At 36.4% G+C, this 11703-nt stretch overlaps 1 long non-coding RNA gene across 1 annotated transcript; it reads right to left on the bottom strand.

Moving 5' to 3' along the window:
- Window positions 1-244: 244 nt before the first annotated feature.
- Window positions 245-9344, bottom strand: LOC132621735 (uncharacterized). The gene is made up of 3 exons (XR_009575648.1): window positions 8676-9344; window positions 2388-6614; window positions 245-1284 (listed from the first exon to the last, which is right to left on the bottom strand). It is a non-coding gene; the product is annotated as an uncharacterized LOC132621735 (long non-coding RNA).
- Between the last annotated feature and the right edge of the window lie 2359 nt (window positions 9345-11703).

Here is an 11703-nt window from a genome sequence, read left to right as displayed (position 1 = left end):
GTTTCATTGTTTTTCTTTTGGGTATGTATTTTAGATCATCAGACCAAATGTACTCAAGCTTTAATATATGATAACACACGTAGCAAGTAAGCATGTGACTCACGTAGCAAGAAATCACGTAATTTGCACATATTTATACTACTCGTGTTCCTAAGGCCTTTTTGAGCTAAGGCTTTCTTAATTGTTTGAAACATGCAAGTGCCATTTGTGAAGATAAACCATTGCCATGAAAATCATCATTAGTTAATAAATAATAAAAATATCTTCCCCGAAGGGATTACAAAGATGATGAAGCCGACATGGGTCTTATAATAAAGCAGTAAATTAATATGGTCCTCTTCCAGCGGCTGATATCGAGGCTTGGTTTGTCTTGGCCTTCTTGACCCTCTGAAGGGTGGTCTGAATACGAAGGAGTGTCTGATACATCTCTATTCTGACTATCACCGAGTCTGTTTCTTCCAAAATCTTGGCAAAGTGCTCATCTGTGTTTTCAAAACATTCTTTCAAATGCTCCTCTTCTCGAGCATCATGATGAAGTGTGGGTACTGCAATGGATGCACGGGCCAAGTGTCCCTGTAACCACTCATAATACCCTGGGTAACACCCTGCTTCGAACCTATCTGGAGCAAAAGTATCTGGACCCCAACTCACACGACCATTCCACTCCCTGAGGATTGTAGTAGCATTTTTAATTTTCTGTTCTATATGCTCGATAATAAATTGTTCGGTGTTCCCTATTAGGGGTATCACTTGCCTTCTACCAAATTTCCTTAAAACTCGAGATACATAATAAGGACGGATTCCTCGAACCCCGACTAATGGCACGTGTCACGACCCAACCCCGTGGGCCGTGACTAGTGCCAGAGCTAGGCACCCACATATACCTACCTACCAGAGTTGGCATCCAAATAACTAATCCAGATTTAATACGCACAGATTTATACAGATGTAAGGCAAATCGCACAAAAACCTATACATACATAAACATATACATAAGCCGTTAAGGCTGTTATAACATACGGGCGGCACACGCGACAAATCACACAGACGTACTTGACCAACAATGACCCATAACCCACATACATGTCTACAGGCCTCTAACAGAGATAACAGAATCAGATGACGGGACAGGGCCCCGCCGTACCCCTAAACAGCCATAAATACAAAAATATATATACAATAAAAAGGTCTGTACCCAAAAACACGGGCTCCAGGACAAAGGAGCACTCCAAGCAGCAGAACGGGTATCCTAAGCCGGCGTCGTATCACAAGGAGCGTCTGTACCTGCGGGCATGTAACGCAGCCCCCGAAGAACAGGGGGTCAGTACGGAATATGTACTGAGTATGTAAAGCAGGGAACATAACAAATAAAGTTGTAATCTGAACCGGAAGTGCAGAAGCATAACAGACAGAACCATAATCAGAATCAGAAGTACTAGGAAAAATTACCTCATTCAAAGCATAAAAATACTTACTTCTTATATTTTTAATCATACATGCAGGATCATATGCAGAAACAGATAACAGATAACAGATCCCGGCCCTCCGGGGAGGGACGCGGTAACAGATCCCGGCCCTCTATTGCGGGACGCGGTGACAGAATCATCATATGTCATCCTGGCCGCCGCCCCATATCATCATACATATACATATAACAGAACCCGGCCAGCAAGGGAGAGGGACGCGGTGAACAATGCAGAGGAAGTCGCACGATAACATATCCTGGCCCGGGCTCAGTGAAAAGACATATTGAGGCGTCCACGAGCAGATTAATGAGAAACCATATGCATATAAATCTCTTTCCAGACTCAATGAAGCAATCCAAACGACAGATCAGTACGAAGGAATCGGACGATAGTCATATTATATATATATATATATATATATATATATATATATATATATATATCCCATTGGATGGCACGATAGATAGTATCAAAAACAAGTTTTTGGAATCGTTCTACATATCACAATACATTATAAGGCTCATTAGAATAGTTACAACGTTTATCGTTTGATACCGGAATAATGATCAAAAGTTTCCTTTGGAGGCCGTGCGAAAATAAGTCCAAAAGAGTGATACAGAAGGTCACGGAAATTGTGGTCCCACCTCGGGTCAACTCGAGGTGGCGTACAGAAATTTACGAACATTAGACTTGATGGAGTTACCTATAAAAGTTTTAGAGCATTCCGGTTCCGTTTATGAAAGTTACCTATATTCAAGCTACTTTTCCAATTAAACATGGAGTACTTAATTCAATTATATTGAATGAATAAGGGTCAAATCTACGCTCGGATTTCTAGGAATAGAGTAGTCCCCGAGGCTCGAATCATAACCTATTATACCTAAGACATGCCAAGAGAATGAAAGGCAAAGCTTTACATACCTTTTCCGCTTCTTACGCTACTCCAAATTCAAGCTCCAAACTCTCCAAAATCTACAATTGGTCACATTTACCAAACATTAATTAAAAGCCTTTAGAAGTTCAATTTTTAATCCATACTTGTTTACAGAAATTTGGGCAGCATCTCCCCTATATATTCAACATCCCCGAGAATTTAACTCGGCCAAAATATCAACAACAACACCCACAGCAATACCAACAACATTCACAATCACTACAAAACACATTCTAATATAAATAGTCTTCCTTTCTACATAATGCAACAACTTCTACCCCAACTTCATACTTTCAAACTAATGTCAACGTTTTCATATTCATTCACTAATTCAAGACCATTCAAATACAATTCGAAAGCATTTCACATTATTCTACAAAATATACAAAAGTTCCACCAAAACCATAATCCACCCAAAACCTCCAATCTTCAACATAAACATTCACAACACATTTTTATCTCCCAGTTTCATTAACAACAACCACAATTTGCATCTTACAACTCCATTTCCTCAATTACATAATTTATAATAAAATCACATACTTTCCGTCAACAACTCAACAACAAATTTTTCATGCTAACTTGAACTAGAATTCTTCCATTTGCATAAAAAAGCCATTACAACTCAATTAATACACTAAATAAAATGAATTCACCTCCTCTCCAATACACAATGCCACACGGCCACACACACTCACACACACTCCTACACAACACCCAAATTTCATACTTTCATTCATTTCCACATACTACAACATATATAACCTTCCATAACATAATAAGAACATGAAATTCTTACCTTTTCTTCAACTTTCCACTTGCCGCAAACGTAGTTTTCTCGTTGAAATAATTATACCACGTTGAAGAGCACCTTGAACTTAGTAGAAATACATGAAGAAATAAATTTTTGGATCAAGATTGAAGAGCTTGAAAAATTTTTTTCTTTTCTTGCTCTAGCCGAATGGCTTCTTTTTTTGTGCTCTCTTCTTTTTTTTGTTTTCTTGAAAACTCTAGAATGAAAATGATGGATGGCCCCTTATTTATTTAATTGTCTTGAATTAATTCCCATGGGCTTGGCCATGGCTCTATATGGCCGGCCACACTACATAGATTGGGCCTTTCATTTTCTTCTTTTTTTTTTTTTTTTAGCCCAACTAGTTGGCTAACATTTGTAGTTCAAGAAACAAATTTTCAAAATTCCAATTTTTGCCCTTATCCTCCCTCGATATTTTCGCATCAATATTCCTCATGAACAACTTATATACTAAGTAAAATCAAAATGTGGCCTTATCTCTTACAAGCCACAATTATTTCAAATTTTCCGAATGTGCAAAATACGGGATGTAACATCACGAATGGGCAATTCTAGCCCCGAACTACTATGGTTTCAGATGTGAAGTCAGGGAACATTCACTAGATCCTATCTTTAGTCAACTCAGCGAAGAAATTAGCCCAACTAGTTTTGGACACAAATCTGAGAGTTGGACAGTAATTTACAAGGAGGTTTATTCTGTTCTGTCAACTCCAACCTCGAACCCTTTTATCCATGTTGAGGTATTTGATAATCCACCACTGCAACAGCATATTACATCCTTAGAAGTATCGGAAATGACTCTGGCATTTGTCTAAAGCTCGAAAAATATCTGCCAGAATGATGAGTGCCAAGTAGAAGTATCTTGTGTCCTGATCCCTGGTTATGTCATAGAAGGTAGCCTCGGCCAAGTAGATCACTTGGGTGTCTATGGCCAGTGACTCATCTTTCGGTAACACCACAGTGCCTAGTAAGGCTATGGTAAACGCCAAAGGTCTAATAGCTTCTTATTCTTCTCTACTCTTGAACTCCCTCTGATATAAGGTATATCCGGTCACATCCTGAACCTCTGGTACATATCCCTAAAGGCTACAGTGGGTCCTTATGCTCAGGGCGCCTAGGTTAAGGCAAGAAACTTCATGATTTAGTCGATGGTGGGCCTTTGTGGGAATAACAGATTCTGATCTGGCTTGGGTCGCCTCCTTAGGCAGGTTCCATTATTGTCTATGGCATCCCTAGTTTCCTCTAGGGTCGGAGTCATCTCGATATTACCAAAATGGAATAATATTTCCTTGTCATTCCAATACCCGGCTAATACCTCTATTAGCTCCGAGCGACCCTTCATTGTCATGATAGAGGGTAGATGACCTAGAGTGCAGCTAATTCTCCTTAGATGAGCATCACCTAACCATTCCGACCAAGCTCTCAATAATTCTGGAGCCTCGGTAACAATGTCGAAATGGATTCTGCATTCCATCTACAAAACAAAACACACTTAAGATTTCCTCGTCCCCCTAGGATCAATGGTTCATCACATAGGCACAAACATGCTTCCACATAGCACATAAATGAAATGCAATGTTTCTCGGATCATAGACCATCCGAACACAGGGTGGTCTTTCTTAATGAGCCTTAGGTAGGTCTCAGATACCCAAGGCTCGTCGAAGTACAAATGCTCTAGTTCAGTAGCGATTTGACTTAGCTCTATCCTAGTTTTCACTAGAGTGGGCTTTTCACAAAAGACTGGGAACTCGAGCGGACAACTGGGGCTGCACCGTTAGGGTTGTTGGACGACCGCAAACCAACCCCGCCTCATAACGGTTCCAAAAGAAATATTTTTGTTTTACACTGAAGGAACGACCGCATGCTCCACGAAGTCGCCTTTGAAACAAAATGTAAAATAAATGCCAAGAGAAGCAAAGTTATGATATGCATGCAATGACAGTGAATAATTGCGGAAAAGTAAACACATAAACAGTTAAAGTAAATATACTCACATTATATTGGAATCCTTATGGTAGGAACCTTTAAGTCCCCAGCAGAGTCGCGATCTGTAACGGTTCGCATTTCATGGGCAGTAAGGAAAGCTACTTCGAACTTATTGGTGCTCTTTCGGACTTCGTTTTAAAAGAATTGCCAAAGTAGTTTCGAAGGTTTTATTCATATTCGGTGAAAAATCCTTCGTAATTCAAAATTCTAAGTAAGGGTTCTGGTGATCCCCTAGGGAAGGTGTTAGGCACCCTAGTATTAAGGATCCGTACTATAAAGTTAATATTCAAATTTCAATGTATGAGTATTTACATGAACTGTTTATTTCGTGTTTATTCCCGCATTTATAAAATCTACCATTTATTGCATATCATTTAATTTTGAGAAGAATTAAATATATCCCCTTATATATGGAATATTTAAGTTTGAATTTATCATATCCGGATACGAATAGTTTACTTTTATGTATAAGGACAATACAAAAAGGTATAAAACAATTTTGTTTTATAATGAGTGAGTATAATCCTATTCATGCTTAATCCCATACATGATTTTGGGTCAATCTGTTTAATACATTTAGAATGTCTCATCCTAAAGCCTCATATTACCAATGCATATTTCAGTTATTTGAACTAGTCTAATTTATGAAAATTGTTTATTTTTATTTATTTTGGAAAACATACATATATTTACGCATGTATGAAAACAGGCTTCTGCCTTGCAGTGGGCCTGAGCCCAAAAACCCGTATGCTTTTGTGAAAAGGAGGTTCAATGGACTTAGTCCAATCTTTTGTTTCTTTTCTTTTTGAAAGTGAAGTGGGATTTGACCCAAATTGTTCTATTTTATTGAAAATCAAGTAGGCTTAGGCCCGAGATGTTTCGTGCTTTCAGGTGGGCATTGGCCCAAGAAATCCTTCATTTTTACTGCAGGAGCTTGGCCCAAGATCACTCCATTCAAATTTAAATTTTTGTCCATCACATCTTTCGACTTGTAAAAACATATCACTCGGTTTCAAAATTGATTTGGTTTAGAAAATTCCATAGTACTCGTAATCTTGAAAATCATTTTAGTTTTTCTGCTCAGCTCATACGGAAATCGTTTTTTAAATCTTGAACTTGTTGCACTTAATCCGGGTTTTGAAAATCATTTGGAGGGCCTAAAGTCGACTAGTTCATAACCAATGGATTCCACTAAATACAAGTTTTCTTTTACAAGCACATTAATACAACATTTGTAATATAAATGCTTAAATGAAGAGATAAGTTACTCTAGGGGTGTACCAAACCCCTAGTTGGCCATTTTCACCCATGATTTGGCCATCTACGAATTTAATACATATGTTAGCTTCCCTTTTTTCTTCTCGGACTCGATGATGCGAAAGAATTGCCTGTTGGGCCTTCCGAACAGGTTGGCCTGACTCGGTCCAAGTGGCCCATGCAATGGGGGGAGAAAAAAGAAGAGGGACCCGGTTAGTTTCAATCTACTAAACTTATCACACACACACACACAATGTGTATATATATATATATTTATCAAATTCATTCACAAGTCATGCATTTAAAGTATTTGTATATATATATGCTATGGGGCTCCACTGGTAGGGATTTAGACAGTAAAAAGAGGGGGGGGGGGGGGGGGGGGGAGTCATCACCATCCGTATTCCCGATGCCGTACAAGATCTAAAGGGTTTCATGAACCCCAGGCATGGCAGTACATCGAGGGAAGGCTAAGACTAAGGCCCCAAATTACATCAGTTTCCCACTAGTACTGCCATAGAAGAATGATAGGGCAATATCCATACTTAGTAGTAACAAAACACAGACAGGATGTGACGTATTAAACAAAACACAAAAAAAAAAACAATTACTGCAATCAGAACACCTAAGCATAGCACAGGCAGAGCAAGCTGAGATACATAAACATAGAGTAACAAATACTAAATGAAACATAAAGCTGTGATACAGACTGAGAAACAAGCTGCCGCATCTAGACATAGCATAGGCATAAGCAATTTACATCACATAGCATGGCACAGAACAAAAGCAAACCGAGACATATGCAGATGCAACATAGACAAAAAGCCAATTATAAGTACACAGTCATGGTTAAGACAAAACACAGAGAGGAAAAGTGATTTTTTTGCACATACTGGATACTTAAAACTTTAATAATCAGTCATAGAACCTTAAAGCCTACATATAGCAGACCCATAGTGTTATTTCCCAACCCTTGTTCATGCAGTACTTTTATCACAAATTGACAAAGAGACAACTATTATACATAGTAGTTAATCATGCAGATGTCCACATCATGCTTCATAGAAGTCAAGTATTTTGATTTAAAAACCAGAAGGCAGTATGCAATATTCAAGATATGCAAGCAGTCTAAGTTTAAATCACCTAATTCAGATATGTGCCAACATTTATCAAAAATCAGCTCATAAGTCAAAATAGGAGACCTTAGTAAGATCCAACTAGGCTAGAATGGACAAATATGGTCACTTAGAGTTATTAGTCATGCTACTTTGATTAACAAGTCACATTTGAATGTAAAATCATGCTTAAGATACTCAGACAAGGCAAGCAAGACTAACAGTTCGAACTGTAAGCAAATGATAACAAAAGCTAGCTCATGTGTCCAACTTTATCATGGCAAACTTAGTTCTTAACTAGCATACTCATTTGTCATTTACTTATGGTAAGTTATCATGTCTATAGTGAGTGATAGAACTTATATCTACTGATACCAACATCAAATTCTTTGCCAAACAGCATACAAGTGTAACATGCTCACATTAGACAGGAGAAAGAGATTTCAAACTGAAGCAGGATACATATTTACACAAAACACATATATCAAACAAAATCTGGATTAGAAAGCATTTAAAACAACAGACATGACTATTCTGAGCTTGAATGATAATCAGATATCAACCAAAAGTGTCACATGAATCCAATAAGCCTAGACTATCATATGATTAATATTCAAAGGTGTGATTAAGAAAAATGCAAACTAGTTGATACATAGTTAAGTCAAGATTGAGATGTATAGCATAATTAAACAATTACAGACCTGAACTAACACATAATTAATCATTATCAAACATATAGACCATACTTAAGCAGTCATAGGTAGAATAACACATGCTTAATCATAAAAAATGAACCCCCATGGACTAACTGATCATAGACAGAATCAATCATGTGAACAGGATTAACAAGCTATCATTCTGAGACTAATATGTAACTAATCAATGCAGCCCTAATAATCAAATGCAGATCTGTACTTATCTTACATAGCCTAGAATCACAAATCAAAACCAAGGTAAAAACAAGACTAACCTAAATTAAATATTACTAAAAATTATGAATCTAAACTAACATAACCTTAATCAAAGCTAACCACACAACAGCACCAAATAACTCACAAAAATTACTAAAAGTTACCACAATTAATAACAAGAGAGTAAATTACCTTTTTTTATGCAACCGTGTCAGAATTGAATTTGGAGCCTTTGATGCTTCCAATCCCAAACTCGGCAACACAGATAGAGTAAATAAAATTTAGAGACTGAGAGGCTCAACTCTTAAAAGAAAGTTTAAGTCTAAAATTATACTACTGAGTTTAAATTTCAAGTTGGATGTAAAATTCTAGCTTTTAGGCTGTCAAAAACTTGTTCAACTTGTAAGGTTGGGGTTCTATTTATAGAACGATGCGGTACAAATCCATTTTTCAAATGAAAACTCTCATTACACGAATTTAACGTCTGAGATTTAAAGTAAAACAACCTATATGGCCAGATTCATCCTATTTTAGGTCGATCTGAGTTAACATTCAAAGACCAATAAAAAATCACGAAAATAATAAAGTAATACGATATTAAATCAACATAAAATTGCAGGTTTGACCTAGAATTTGAAGAAAAGAGTAAAAGCAGATGCTTAATACCATGTTTGGGATGAATTTTAACAAGAATGAGAGTGAGCATTAATTGTTTCGCGCTTAAGGACGCACCAGCACTGTGCAATCTCTGCAAAATCTAAAATTTTGCCATTTTTGGACTAGGAGAGAGAAAGGGGGGAGGAGGAGGCGCTAGGGTTTAGCTAAAAGGGAAGAGAGAGAGGGAGATGAGGCGCGTTTGGTATGAAAATGATTTCTGATGAGGGTGTTACCCCCTTATGAGAGGGAGGTTGGGCCGGGTCTTGTCCGTTCTGGGCTGGACCTGGTCCGAATTTAAAATAAGAGGGGAGGAGCCCATATATGTATATACTTATGTATATCAAGTGTATATATGCGTAGGAGGGGCAAAATGGGTAGACTAAATAGATAAAAAAAAAATGTTAAACATCGATTATTGATCACCATATGAGTTAGGACATGATTAGTATTTTAAATTAATTTTAAAACACAACTAATCATGTAGACAGCCTTAGTATGCAAATATAGCCTCAATTTATTTGAAATCCAAATGAATGTTGCAATTACAACCCTTTATTAACTAGTTGGAATGATGTCCCTAATAAATCTTAGCCTAATTAATTATTTTGATTATGGCCTTATTTATCCTAATTAGCTAGTTAAAGCTAAACTTGCACTAATGACCTCAATTGATTTGCCAATGAATTTGGTCATTTCGATTGAAGCCACTTAAAGGCTAATATTTCAAAGGTTACCTCAATTGTCTTAAACCATGAGTTGGTTAATTCAATTGTGGCCATAATGTGAACAATTAAATAATTAAAACCAAATTGCAATAATGACCCTCTAGTTGATTAGTTAACCTAATTAAGTACTAAAATTAATTTATTGATTTCAACAAATCATGCAAACACCCAGAATTAGAGATTGAGGGGGAAAATGACCAATTCCTTTAATTACTCGAATTCCTTGGATTTAAGGGAATAGATTATTATTCAATTTTGACTTTTGACAATTTAACAATTTAGTAAACAATTATTCAAAAAAAAAATTGCTCTTAATTAATTCTAACAAATATTTCATAAATGTCATAAAATGTACCAATTAATTTCTAAACAATTTATAATGTCATAAAAATCTCTATATCAGAGATGTAAAATATTGACCCGAATACCTTTTATAAAAATTATTTTAATCCCTTCAAGATGCGTAGCTCATTTTATTTGTCATCCAAGGACCCTGAGTAATTAAAATAAATTATGGGAGGTCAAAAAATAAGTGTCAACAAGTTGTATATGGACTTTGCGGGTCCCCCATGGGTCATGATCGCAGAGACGTGGAGTTATTCCGTCCGGGACATGTTGTACACAGGTGCATATGCCTTGCATTCATCATACATACATTATTGCATTGTATTATACTTTCTGCTTTCCGGTGATATATTGGGATACTATCGTGATATACTGGTTCAGATTGATTAGTTGAGACTTAGCACAGTTGGGCTTAGCTGTTATAACATAGGTGATGACTTGTTGTGATACTATTGTGATGTACTGGTTCGGATTGATTAGACTGAGACTTGGCATAGTTGGGTTTGGATGCTATAACGTAGGTGATGACTTGTTCTGTGGATATGGATTCGTGTTGACTTGTACTAATTGGCTTATGTGTTTATCTCGCTTTGTTGTCTTTATATACGTGTAACACCTTGTATCTTGGTGTTTGGATGCATTGTAGTAGGTTCATATGAGCTTGAAGGGATTAAGATCATTCATGAGATTATAGAGGGTTTATGACAGTGTTATTGTAAGACCCCGTAAGTTTGATAACCTTGATACAGTTGGATATTATTTTGATATGTTACATATATTTTGTTTCAAATTGAAACCTTTTAGTGAAAGTTTGATAAATTTGATTTTGTGGAATTATTAATATTAATACTTTTGTTGGATATGTTTTAAATTATATACATGACATGAGGAAGCTATAAATGAGATTTTATTTATTAAAAGGACAGGAATTATTTTCTCGTAAGAAAAGGTATTTCTTTTCCGTTTTGAGAATTATAGTATAAAGATTTGTAATCTTGATAGTAGATTTGGAAAAAATAGAATTTGATAAAATAGAATTTCTAGATATCGTAAATTTCATAAGATAAGATGTTAGTGTATTCATTTTGTCACCATGTACAATGATTACCTATTAATGGAAAGTTGGTACGTAAACTATATCGGTCATATTGTTTTCTAGATAAGTCTTGTTTGAATTAAATAGTTATATTATCATTGTAGATAATTGTGTGAGTTGCCACCTAGTTACTCCATATATACGTGGCTAAATTGCAGTCCCACCATTAATTGTTATCATTTTTCCCCAGCCAACCCCAACTTTCCCTTTTAGCCAACTATTCTGGTGTTAAAATGATATAAACACCACGGCCACTTCCCTAAAAAAAAAGGATAATAGTTTTCACTTTGTATTAGCCATTGACTAAATTCCTCCTTACCCCCTGTTTGGACGGTGGTTTCCCGTGGTTCATTAATGTATGGTTCTCTATGAAACCATGCTTGTTTTCATTGTTCTT

The sequence above is a fragment of the Lycium barbarum genome, chromosome 12 (assembly GCF_019175385.1).
Source record: "Lycium barbarum isolate Lr01 chromosome 12, ASM1917538v2, whole genome shotgun sequence".
Classification (NCBI taxonomy): domain Eukaryota; kingdom Viridiplantae; phylum Streptophyta; class Magnoliopsida; order Solanales; family Solanaceae; genus Lycium; species Lycium barbarum.
The sequence above is the reverse complement of the archived record's forward strand: the minus strand, read 5'-3'. Positions and strand labels throughout refer to the sequence as shown.